Source organism: Geotrypetes seraphini, chromosome 6, assembly GCF_902459505.1.
Source record: "Geotrypetes seraphini chromosome 6, aGeoSer1.1, whole genome shotgun sequence".
NCBI lineage: Eukaryota > Metazoa > Chordata > Amphibia > Gymnophiona > Dermophiidae > Geotrypetes > Geotrypetes seraphini.
The window spans coordinates 63,737,745-63,751,706 of NC_047089.1; positions in this window are offsets into that span (position 1 = coordinate 63,737,745).

The window sequence follows — 13,962 nt, forward strand, 5'->3', positions numbered from 1 at the left end:
CCCCTCACGATAACCCCTGTAGTATGAGGCATAACTAGAAAAATAACGAGATAGCTAATGACTTAACACTTTTCAAGAGTTCCTTCTAAGTGTGGAGCTTCACAGCTTGACAGTCAGAGATTGCACATTTTCTTCTCCTTTCTCACTTTTCCTTGGCGAGACTGCTCACCCCATTATACAGTAATGACTAAGATCAGGAAACCTATGTTATCTGTCTTTTTGGTAACCTCATAATCTGTGTTATAGAACACGCAATTAGATTCTGTTCAAGTTCCAACGCAATAATTGCTATTACTACAGGAAGTGATTCCCTTTAATTTAGAGAGATCACTAATTCCTTTCAAACAAAGGCAATGAACACTGAATACGTAACAGAGAAATTAAGCAATGAGTTGGGTTTTATTTTAAGATGGCTAACTACGGATCATTAGTCATGCTGGAAATCCACGGATAACGCCTACGCTGAAACCAGCTAATTCATGGATGCGGTCACTTATGCAGTTAGGTACTGATATTCAGCACTTAACCACATAAGGTAACCTCATAAATAGGACTCCATAAAAGGTAGTCCTGTCTTTATGCTATTCATCTTATGTGGCTCACTTAACTGCATAAGTGCTAACCACATATGCTCAGATACTCAGTGCTGCTGGCCAGACGTGGCCTAGTATTGGATATCTTAGGGTAATGCCAGTGGCAACAAAAAAAAATACTGACTGCTACTGGCTGAATATTTTCCCCTGAATCCCCTACAAATGGGGCTGGAAGTCCAGTCTCAGTTGTGACTGTTGTAAGGCTCTCTGTGACCTCACTATAAGAGAGAAATAGAAAAGAAGCTTGCAGCAGTCAGTATTAATTTAGAGATTACCAGCTTTGTTTGTCTTCCATAATAGTTTCATAGTTTATTAAAATTTGCTTAAACGCTTACCATCTTAAAATAAAACCCAACTCATTGCTTAATTTCTCTGTTACGTATTCAGTGTTCATTGCCTTTGTTTGAAAGGAATTAGTATGTTAAAATTGGAAATCGAAACAACATAAATAATCTCAAACCAGCTTTGTTTGTCTTCCATAATAGTTTCATAGTTTATTAAAATTTGATTAAACGCTTACCATAAAATTCAAAGCGTTGTACAATAAAATTGTTTAAAATATTAATTAAGGAACAAACTGCAAACAATATACATAATCATACATGACAGACAAGTTTGGATAGCAGGGGTGCGCACAGATCATTTGTAAATTTTTTCAGATTATTTTTCTCATTTCATTTGTAATTTGAGTTTTTTTGTATGTGAAATTGAATGCCAACAGATGAAAAAGTATAGCAAAGATTAAAAGCAAAAAGTATCATGTCTGGGTTCTATCCTCCTCCCATCCTGTCACTCCTACCCTAATGCTGCTGAATGGAGATCTGAAAAAAAAAAATGTATACATCCAATGTGCCAAAACTAACAAAAATACTGGGTCCCTTTTATTAAAGGGTATTAAGTGGGTAGCTTGGTTTGGGTAGCAGCAGATTTATGGGTACAAACTTGGAATTTAAACACTGTGGAGCTGGAAAATACCTAAGGTACCTGAATTCAATTTGCCTGAGCTAAATCCAAAATCCCTTCCTTCTTTTTTCGGGAGGGGGGTGGAAGGACATTATTTTAAGCAAAGCAAACAACAATTAGGCCCCCTTTTATCAAGCCACGTTAGGGTTTTTTTTATTGTCGGCTGCTGTGGAGCTTTTATCACATCGGCCTGCGATAAAAAACCATAGTGCGGCTTGATAAAAGGGGGCATAGGCAGCAGAAAGGAGGGGAGCCACAGGAGCCATGGCTTCCTCAAATATTTTTTGCTACAAATACCTCTTGCGAGGCTGCAATAGTGTACTTAGGCAGGCGGCACTCTCATGGAAGCGGCATCTTGCTGCCAGCCAGTGAACCTGCTAGTCAGCTCTCTCTGTCGCGTTCCTTCCCCAACATCTACACCTTCACCCCCACCCCCACCCCGCATCTACCTTAAATGTCTTGTTTCAAGTTTATTAAAACTTGATAAAACGCCAATCATGAATTCTAAGCGTTTTACAATGATTAAAAAAAAAAGGTGAAAACAAACGAGAGACTGTTAAAACAGGACATAATTAACATACGGTAGAACAGGAGGTAAAGGGGGGAGAGGAGAACTACAATACTTAAAAGAAAAGCAAACAATGAAGGGAAAACCAAAAGCGGAGAGAGATAAGTCTACAAAATCCTAAGTGGTGTAGAACGGGTACAAGTGGATTAATTTTTCACTCCATCAAAAATTACAAAGACTAGGGGGACACTCAATGAAGTTACAGGGAAAAACTTTTTTAAAACCAATAGGAGGAAATATTTTTTCACTCGGAGAATAGTTAAGCTCTGGAACACATTGTCAGAGGTTGTGGTAAGAGCAGATAGCGTAGCTGGTTTTAAGAAAGGTTTGGACAATTTCCTGGAGGAAAAGTCCATAGGCTGTTATTGAGACAGACATAGGGGAAGCCATTGCTTGGCCTGGATCAGTAACATGGAATGTTGCTACACTTTGGGTTTTGCCAGGTACTAGTGACCTGGATTAGCCCCCATGAGAATGGACTACTGGGCTTGATGAAACATTGGTCTGACCCAATAAGGCTATTATGTTCTTATGATCTGCGGAGGCAGTCGATTCCAGTGGCTCAGTTTGAAGTGGGAGTAGGAACTAGTGCTGCCCGATTCAGGAAAAAAAATTTTGATTCAATTCTGCCTATTGAATCAATTTTTCGATTCGATTCGATTTTCCTGCCCAATTGGGTGGGTTTTTTTTTTAAACATACTGGTGGGTTTATTTTATAACCTCTTCACCCTTTTTATAGCCTTTTCATCCCCTTTGCCTTCTCCTAACCACACTGTCACTTTGGTGTAAACAAATCCTGTTAAATCCTAGCTCACATTTGCGGTCTAACACCAGCTCTGGCAGGATACACGTTTCAAATCTGACATATTATAATCACAAAACAGAAAATAAAATGATTTTTTTCTACCTTTTGTTGTCTGGTCCTTATTCAGATCTTGTTGGTCCCAGGCTCTGGTTGTCTTCTGATAACTTGCTTGCCAGGATCTCCTTCTTTCTTTGTGCTAACCATCCATCTTCTATCTCTGTCCTCCCCTTCTGTTTCTCTTCCCTCCCCCGGAGGTCTGGCATCTTTCTTTTTATTCGTCTCCATCCACAGATTCACCTTTTCTCAACTACCCTTTCATCCAGCATCTCTCCCTCCTTCCCTACCACCCCAGGGTCCACCATCTCTCCCTTTCTTTTCCCAACTACCCTCCTATCCAGTATCTCTATCCCCCTCCACACCATCCCCTGTGTCCAACTTCTCTCCCTTTCTGTTCCTTCCCTCCCTAAATCCCATTGTCCATCATCTCTCTCCCTCTCCTCTATTTTTAGACCCATTATTTCTTTCCCCCCCAAGTCCGGCATATGCACGTCTCTTTGAACCCCCCCCCCTTCCCTCCCTCCGTGTACTTCTACACCAACACTTATGCAGGCTGATGAACTGAGGTAAATTGAGGCCGGGAGGCCAGGGAGGGAAGCCGGACAGAAGCACTGACGCTCCCACTCACCCTCTAAAGCAGGAGCGGCAGCGGCTGGCCAACAAGAGGCAGCGCTGCCGATCCTGCTTTAGGGGGCGAGGGGGGAGGGTCAGTGCCGAATCGGAAGGCCGATTTTTTTTGTTTTTCAATAGATTCGAACCGATTCACCTGAAATGAATCGGTGAATCGATTGGAATCGTGAATTGGGCAGTACAAATAGGAACGTCATTTGGCAGTTTGCAGTTGAAGGGCATGACCAAGGGGCATTTTGAGGTGTATTTCGTCCTGGGAGCAGAGGGACCTGTTTGACACGTATGGAGGAAGCTTGTCATGCAGCCTGGTGCCATGTTATGCAAGGATTTGAACACTAGCATCAGGCCTTTGAGGATACAATGTTTTGGCTATGGGCAGCCAGTGAGCTGGCGTTAGAGCCTGGGAGACAGGGTCACAGGCATGGACGTTTTTTATAAGTCTGATTGCTGTGTTTTGTTCACACTGGAGAGGCTGTTGAATAATGGAGTGAATTGTCTGATGGCTATTAGGAGGGACTAAGTATGTGGTATTGCATGTTGTGCTGAGAGTGGGGGTGGGGGCATGGGATTTGGTGAAAGGCAAGGGTCCCAATGTTATTGACCTTTACATGCTTCTATGATCCAAGGAAAAGGTTTATTCAAGTTTCTGTGCATTTAGACACAAAGGACTCCTTTTACTAAGGTGCGCTAGCACAAAATTAGCGCACGCTATAGTGCGAGCTAGCCATAAAATTACCGCCTGCATAAAAGGAGGCGGTAGCGGCTAGTGCGCGTGGCAATTTAGCGTGCGCTATTCTGTGCGTTAAGGCCCTTATGCACCTTTGTAAAAGGAGCCCAAAGGAACTCATCTCTGTTGGTATCCAATAAATTCTCAATGCTTAGAAGGAACTCGAGTCTCAGCTACACACTTTTGCCTACTGATTCTTCACATTTCTCTCAGAATTATCCAGTTGCTCTGATTCTCTACAGTGATCATTGAAAAAAATTTTAACTTTACTATGCAACTATGTCACATGTTCCCAGAGAAAAATATACAAGCCTGAGAAGCAAAACATTGTTATAAAATCAGCATATTAAATTATACAAATATGTATCCTACGCCAAATGCAAATATATATTAATTCTTTTTTGAATGCAATAATATGGATCTGTGCTAAAATATTGCCCGTAAAATGTCTCAGTTTCCTTTAAATGAATCCATAATTATAACTGTGGTAATAAGAACCCAGCTGGGAAGAGAATTTTCTCCCCATGAGAGGATTCAGAATGCTTAATGTAGATTAATAATAAATTAAAAGATATTATGTAGAACGTAAGTCTGCTTCTGGAGGTTTATACTAAAGATCATGAACAGTAAATATATTACAGAAAAACAGTATTGAACAAAAGTGAAATATGCAGTCTTTTGTTTATGGTGCGCAGTTCGGTACTCACAAGAGTTAAATGCATATTCTTGATCACCTGGGGGAGCATGGGTGGGGAGGGGGTAGAAGGGACTAGAACCTGTGGAGAAGAGAAGATAATGATACGGAAGAGAGAGTGGGGAAGTCATACAGTGTAGGAAGGCTGCTGGGGGCTGAGAGGTACACATCGTGATTGTGCAAATAAAATATGATTATATAAGACAGTGGTTCCCAAACCTGTCCTAGGGGACCCCCAGCCAGTCAGGTTTTCAAGATATCCCTAATGAATATGCATGAGAGAGATTTGCATATAATGGAAGTGACAGGTATGCAAATCTCTCTCATGCATATTCATTAGGGATAAATTGAAAACCTGACTGGCTGGGGGTCCCCCAGGACAGATTTGGGAACCACTGATATAAGACATAGGTGCTTTTACTAAAACAAACAGGAGGAAATTTTTTTTTTACTGAAAAATTAGCTCTGGAACTCATTGCCAGAAGGTGTGCTTACAGCGCTTAGGGGTCCTTTTACTAAGGCTTGCTAGCCAATTTAGCGCACACTAAATGCTAATATGTCCATTATAGTCTATGCATAAAATATAAGGGACCTTGTTTCTTCAAACGTGATAACTATATAACAATTCAAAAAATAATCACCTTATTTCCACATAAATAAACAACCAAATACTTTTATGGTCACACAGTGACTCTAGATTTCTAAGATTCATCTACAATTGGCAAACTTTAGGTCCAGTGGGCTTAAATAATGAAATAGATTGGTTTCAGATTTAAAGTTTGTTGAAATTTTGTGACATCATGAAGCTCCGCCCCCAACTTCTGACATCATGGTCGACCTTGGTTGGCTGGAGCTTCAAATTCTGGGCCTGCTCCGGGTTTCGACATTGCTAGAGTTGCCTGTCAGCTGGGTGAAGGAGTGTCCAGTCTCTGGTAAGCCTATTTAATAGTATTTGAAAGATTTTGAAACATTTAGGCCCTGATTCTCAAAAAGTGCGTCCCGATTTTAGGCAGCTGTAGGCGTCTTACAGCTGTCTAATCAGCCAATCGGGATGCACGTTTTAAAAAAAAAAAATGCTCCCCAGGCAGGCCTGAAGGCACCTCCGGGAGCCTAGGGAGACCCGCAAGACGCCTAAGCTCGCCTAAGGGCCTTAGGCGAACCTAGGTGGCCCTACGCGTCTCCCTAGTAGAGGAAGAAACCTTAAAAATGTAGGCCAGCAAAATGCTGGTCTACATTGTAAGTAGACGCAGCTGCTATACTTATCGCGGCAAGGGATCTCTCTGCCGCTATAAGTATAGCGGGCCGCGGCCTGTCCGATCGGATGCCCCCCCCCCACGACATTACCGATCTCCCTCCCACCCCGACACTACCGATGCTGGCAGGAGAATGCCCAATCCCTCCTGCCCGAAGACAGTGCACCCCCCTCCTGCCCGAAGACGGCGCACCCCTCCTGCCCGAAGACTGCACACCACCCCCCCGGCGCTAACAACCCCCAAACTAACCTGTTCTTCGGGCCAGACGGTTCTTTCCCGTCTAGCCGGTAAGCCCGCCTCGTCGAAATGAGGCGGGCTCGCCCCTTCCCGGCCCATCCCGCCGAAGCCTAAGGCCTGATTGGCCCAGGCTCTAGAAGCCTGGACCAATCAGGCCTTAGGCATAGCGGGTCCGCCCATCCCCACTTGGCCAATCAGACCTTAGACTTAGTGGGGATGGGCGGACCCGCTATGCCTAAGGCCTGATTGGTCCAGGCTTCTAGAGCCTGGGCCAATCAGGCCTTAGGCTTCGGTGGGATGGGCCGGGAAGGGGCGAGCCCGCCTCATTTCGACGAGGCGGGCTTACCGGCTAGACGGGAAAGAACCGTCTGGCCCGAAGAACAGGTTAGTTTGGGGGTTGTTAGCGCCGGGGGGTGGTGTGCAGTCTTCGGGCAGGAGGGGGGGGATGTGCCGTCTTCGGGCAGGAGGGATTGGACACTCTCCTGCCAGCATCAGTAGTGTCGGGGTGGGAGGGAGATCGGTAATGTCGGGGGGGGGGCGGTTGGTAGTGTCGGGGGGGGCGGTCAGTATCGTCGGGGGGGGGGGGGCCTCCGATCGGACAGGCCGCGGCCCGCTATACTTATAGCGGCAGAGAGATCCCTTGCCGCGATAAGTGTAGCGGGCCGTGTCTAATCTAACCCGATTCTCTAACCCGCGTCTGTAACATGGACGCCGGTTACAGAATCGGGGTTTAGTTTAGGCCGATTCTGAATAGGACGCCTCTCCCGGGCGTCCTATACAGAATCAGGGCCTATCGCCTTCAATATAGGCGGCCTGCCTGGGGAGCATTTTTTTTTTTTAAAACGTGCATCCCGATTGGCTGATTAGACAGCTGTAGGACGCCTACAGCTGCCTAAAATCGGGACGCACTTTTAGAGAATCTGGGCCTTAGTGTGAATGTATTTATTAGTCTTGAGTTTCTAGTTCGCCCTGACCCTGTTGTCACAGTAGAAGGTGGTTAGAATGTTATTGTTTTTTCCTTTGCAGTGCCCCTCTTGAGGAAGCTAATCGTGAAACCCGGGTTGGGGGGTTTAACAGCTTATGGCAGATGCAATGTGTTAGTACTTTAAATATGTACCCGGAGCAGTGAAAGAGCAACAGCAGTGCCATCCTGCATTCAGATAAGTTATCTATCTTTTCCTTGTATGTACTGTCAAAATGTATCTTTATTGTAAACCGTTTTGAACTTCACAGTATAGCGGTATATAAGAAATAAATTATTATTATTAGCAGGTGGCAGAGACAGTGAACTTGCTGTGTGGTCTCTATTATAACTGACTCCGTGACTTTTCACTAGAGTTTGGTTATGGGTCTGAGTGTTCAATTAGAAATCTAGAGTCACTGTGTGACCATAAAAGTATTTGGTTGTTTATTTATGTGGAAATAAGGTGATTATTTTTTTTTTCAAATTCTTTATTCATTTTTAAACTTTCAATAAGTGCAACAAAAATACAATCATATACACTTTAACATCACTTACTAACCCAAGAAAGATTAAAACACATCAGTACCCTCCCTCCCTCCTTTATATCCATCATAGATCTTTAGCCCAATATAATATTAAAATAAACCCACCCTCCCCTCCACCCTGGACATTTATATAAATTCTTTATTCATTTTTAAACATTCAACAAATTATTTATAATACAATCATATACACTTTAATATCACTTGTAAAACATATATATATTGAATCATAAAATAATTCCTCCCTTTCTCCTTTCTCCCATATAAACTTCCTAGTTTCATATGCCTTAAAATTTAAACCCGCCCTCCTCCCAACCTATACTTCAATAATTAAAAGGGGAAGAAATAAATTATTAGTTATAATCAATCTTTACAATAATTTGTTAATGGTTCCCAAACATCATTAAACTTTTTATAACGTCCCTGCTGAATAGCTAATATTCTTTCCATTTTAAAAATATGGCACTATGAATTCCACCAAAAATTATAACTTAATCTATTATAGTTTTTCCAATTTTTTGTAATATGTTAGATGGCAACTCCTGCCATTATGAGTAAAAGTTTATGTTTTTAGAGGATATTTGGCTCTTTGCCCTCATTGATGTACCAAATAAGATTGTATCATATGAAAGGTGATTATCATATTTGAATCATCATAGTCTATGGACATGCTAGCATTTAGCGCGCGCTAATTGGGCTGGCGCACCTTATTAAAAGAGAGGGTTAGTGTAGCTGGATGTGAAAGAGTAAGGGGCTATCATCCGCTAATGCTACCATTCTAGCTGCCAGCCCAAGACTGAGGAGACTACATGTCCCAGACTGCATTGAGCTTTACAACTCAGTGCTGAGCTACCTTAACAAGGTAACCGTGCTGAGTCAGGGAGTGGGGTTCAGCAGGGAGATGTTTATCTGCCACAGAGGAGAATCATTGGAGAGAGGCCCCCATGAGAGAGAAAAGTCTCTGAGGAAGGAAGGAGTCCCAGGGAGAGAGAGATTTCCCCTTTCCTAGCTGTAGACCGAGAGAGCCATGGAAAGGTTTGGGACTTAAGAACATAAGAATTGCCGCTGCTGGGTAAGACGAGTGGTCCATCGTGCCCAGCAGTCCGTTCACGCGGCGGCCCCAAGGTCAAGACCAGTGCTCTAAATGAATCCAGCCTCACCTGCGTACGTTCCAGTTTAGCAGGAACTTGTCCAACTTTGTCTTGAATCCTTGGAGGGTGTTTTCCCCTATAATAGCCTCCGGAAGAGCGTTCCAGCTTTCTACCACTCTCTGTGTGAAGAAGAACTTCCTTACGTTTGTACGGAATCTATCCCCTTTCAGCTTTAGAGAGTGCCCTCTCGTTCTCCCTACCTTGGAGAAGGTGAACAACCTGTCTTTATCTACTAAGTCTATTCCCTTCAGTATTTTGAACGTTTCGATCAAGTCCCCTCTCAGTCTCCTCTTTTCAAGGGAGAAGAGGCCCAGTTTCTCCAGTCTCTCATTGTATGGCAACTCCTCCAGCCCCTTAACCAATTTAGCCACTTTTTTCTGGACCCTTTCGAGTAGTACCATGTCCTTCTTCATGTACAGCGACCAGTGCTGGACGCAGTACTCCAGGTGAGAGCGTACCATGGCCCGGTACAGTGGCATGATAACCCTCTCTGAAGCAGGGTAAGCCAAGCCCATAAGGAAACTAAGGACTCCTTTTACTAAACTGCAGTAGCGTTTTTAGCGTGTGCTGCAGATTAACACGCTAACCCCCCCCCCACTACGTGGAAAAACTAATGCCAGCTCTATGGAGGCATTAGCGTCTAGCAAGCGTGGAATTGTGGCACGTACTAAAACCACTAGCGCAGCTTAGTAAAAGGAGCCCTAAATGTAGAAGTGACTTAAGGCTATGAAAACTAAGCAATTGTGCCTTTCCTGAGTCTGTGAGGAAACAGACTCAGGACAGGTCTCTAGAGAAATAAAAGCTTTCTTGTATCTTTTTACAGTGGTTATTTGTGTTGTTTGAGTGCATGTGGGCAGTGCTTTGGGTGAGTCTGGACTGGATGCTGCCACACTGGGTTTAAGAAAGGTTTGGACAAGTTCCGGGAGGAAAAGTCCATAGTCTGCTATTGAGTCAGACAGAGGGGAAACAAACCACTGCTTGCCCTGGGATCGGTAGCATGGAATGTTGCTACTATTTGGGTTTCTGCCAGGTACTCATGACCTGGATTGGCCACCGTTGGAAACAGGAAACTGGAATAGATGGACTATTGGTCTGACCCAGTATGGCTGTTCTTATGCAGTAGAAACAAGACAACAGAAAACTGATGAGGAAATTATATAAAACAATTAAATAAAGTAAGGAAGAAATGGCTCTCACATTTCATTTCAATACTGCTTTACAGGTTAACTCAAAATAAGATTAGGCTACAACATCAGAATTCAAGGGTGTAATTATCAACATGGACTACTGATAAAATGTGTTATATTACTGTTAACCTAGTAACTAGATCTCATTGCATAAATTGGGGCTGGTATTAAAATAGCACAAGTCAGTGGTAAAATAACACTTCTTAATAGTAGCCCGTATTGATAACTTCCGCCCAAGCTCAGGCTATTTTAGCACAAATCTTAATTTATGCAATAAGACCTAGTTACTAATAACTACGGTAGGCGTTGATAGTAAAATAACGTGTCTTAACAGCAGCTTGCATTGATAACTTCCCTCCTCAATCTCTTATCAGAAAAAAATTTGTGAAGTGGTCAGATGCCCAAAAATATATTAGTTCTTCTGAAATTTCAAAGGTGAACATTTTTATGGGGACCTAAGATCCCTAAGGTCTATTGTGGGAAATTCTTTAAGGGGCATCTAGGTTAGGCAGCTATGTTGAGGATGCCTAGAAATCTCAAATTTAAATCTGTTCCTGTTAATTGTTCTTTAATGGGTTAAATGGTGTGGTAATTGACCATGCCATTAACCCCCCCAACCCAATTATTTTAATTGTTAATTTGTGTTTCACGTGGAATACCGCACGGCACCTAGCAACAAGTCGAGCTGCCCTGCGATGCCTAATGATGCCTACCTGAAAAGTAGGCATGGTTAGAGGCAGAGAATAGATGTAGTTGACTTAGGCATCGCTAGGCATCTGAGGTAGGTGCTGGGAAATTAGGCCAGGTAAAACTCTAGGACACCCAGCAATGCTTGTCTGCTTAGGCAACGCTAGGCGTGATTCTATAAAGGATGCCTAGTGGTTGGTTGAAAACCATGCAGAGCTTAGTCACTGTTTCTAGAATCAAGCCCATTCCATGTAGCTTAAGACACATCAGGAAAAATGAAAGACTTTAAGCCCAGAAAAGAAATATCACATTTTCTGCAAAAGAGTCTTCAAAACATCATCTTGGTCCATAGCCAAAGCAAAACCCACAACGAATGTGGAAGGCACAGTATCAGCTTTCACTGACATTTGCAATATTTGAGAGCTGTCTAAAGTTATAGCAGACCTCTGTATTAATTTGTGGGCTGTTTTAGCCTTTGTTATTTACTTGGGGCTCTAATGATATTGCAGAATATCAAGCTTATATGGATTGGAAAATTGTCCTCTTTTATCTAATTTATGTGATTTTGTTTGTCTTATTTAATTATGAATGCAATTTTATACACCTCTTAGAATTTTAGATAATGTGGTATATAAATATAGAAAATAAATAAATACATTTGTGCTTATGTTTGAATTTTTCACATTGATGGATCTTTGGCACCAAATCTAATATGCTGATGGCAAGGCTTTGATCTATTTTATAATTATTTTATTTTGATTCTTCAAATTATATTCTCTGGGAATGCTGAAGTTATTTTTCTAAACATCCATTCCCTACATTAGTTCTGCCTCCTTTATCTTTTCATTGGAATGTGTGAATATGTGATTGGACATACCATATCACTTCCTGGTCAGCCTTTATGCTGGTAGAATACTACTTCCTCTGCCAGGTTTGTTTCTGCTTCCTGCCTGCTCCTCAAATCCCTTCTAAGCTGTGCCTGAGTTTATTTTGCCTGTGGCTTGTCTAATCATTGGTTATGAAATGTGCTTATGCTATGCTAACCTTATTCATAGCACTTCAAGAAGTACAGAAGCAATCCTGATATTAGAAGGGTGAGTGGTGGGAAAGAAAGAAGAAATGTGGGTATAATGGCCTTAGCAGCAAGGGACACAAAAAGGTCAGGAAATGTCTCAATGGAACCACCAATCCATTAAAAAAGAGAAGGGAAAGAAAAATGCTTCCATGCCTGAGCTGAGTCAACCAATAGCTTTTATTCACTGGGGGAACATGTAATGTCACAAATATTAGAAGACCCAACATGGCCAGTGTTTCGGCAAATAGATGCCTTCCTCAGGGGTCTAATAGCACACTGGAGAGAACAAGAAAAAACTTGAACTTCCAATGTGTGCACTAATAGAAAATTTGAATATATAATCAAACCAAAAACTTGGATCAACATCAATCTGTACACACATTGAACATCAACATGTGTACTGTACACACATTTCAAGTTCACATGTGGGTGGAGGAGTGGCCTAGTGATTAGAGCTACTGCCTCAGCACCCTGAGGTTGTGGATTCAGTGGCATAGCGAGGGTGAGAGACGCTCAGGGTGGTGGTGTCCCTCCCCTGCCCTCTTCTCTGCCCCTTCCCTGCCTCTTTCTGCTGCACCTGCATGCCCCTTCCCTTCCCCCATACCTCTGTAAAATTCTCAGCACGAGCAGCAACCCCAACCTGCTACTCGAACCAGTGTTGGCTCTTCCTCTGACATCACTTCCTAGGTATGGGTCCAGGAAGTGATGTCAGAGGAAGAGCTAACACCGGCAAATGGGAGTTTGAATAGTTCTGAGCAATGGCTACATCCTTTCTTGACATGTGAAAGAAGCTAGACTGACCACCAGACTGAAAGGTTGAAATCAACTCGAGTTTGAGTTATATAAACTAATGTCATTTTTGTTCTCATTACATTTCTCCATATTGCAAGAGCTAATATTCCAGTGCCAGGGAATGTCATTCTTTTTTTTTTCAATTGTTAAAAATATAAAGTAATCCTAACTATTAATCAAAAGAAATCGAGTAGGAAACTGCAGTTATACAGAATGGTAGTGGTTTATTTTGTTTATGGAAATATTGCTTTTTTGTCACATTCAACTGAAGAGTGGACAGAGAAAAGGAGAATAAAAATTGAAGTCTAACAGAAACCTTAGTAAACAATTATTTTTGAAAATATATGTTACATGAGGAAGAATATTTAGCCTGAAAATAATGGCAGAGGAACATAATTAATATAAAAAGAAGGAACACAGGACGAGTAAGTACTAGACTTATTGAATTTACATGAAGCAATAAAAACTAATGGAATATGACTCAATGTTGCTGCTTTTTTTTAAAAAAAAAATTTATCCTTTGTATACTGTGCAGCATTAAAAGAATATTCTAATTCAGTGTATCACAAACTGTGTGCTGCAGCAGATTCCAGGTGTGCCGTCAGACGCTAGCAAGGAGGAGAGGCACGTCCTGTAGGCAGTCAGCTGGCACCGACGACTCTTCTCCTCACCCCGCCCCTCCTCACCTCCAGAATCCCCCACTAGTGAAGTGGCAGGTTCAAAGTCGCAGGCGGAGGGCATCCGCGCATGCTCAGATAATAATAATAATAATAACTTTATTTTTGTATACCGCCATACCCCGAAGAGTTCTAGGCGGTTCACATTAGTTAGACAGAGATTACAAGTGGTTACATATCAAATTGATCATAGAGTTGCAAACAGCAAGGAGAGAGTAATTACAAGTGGTTACATATCAAATGTTGACACAATGACATCACGAATGCACATGATGTCATCACTCAACATTCGCACACTTCCGGATGCCTTCCAGCTGCGGCACCAGGTTTAGTGTGTGGGATACTGTTCTAATTCAATAT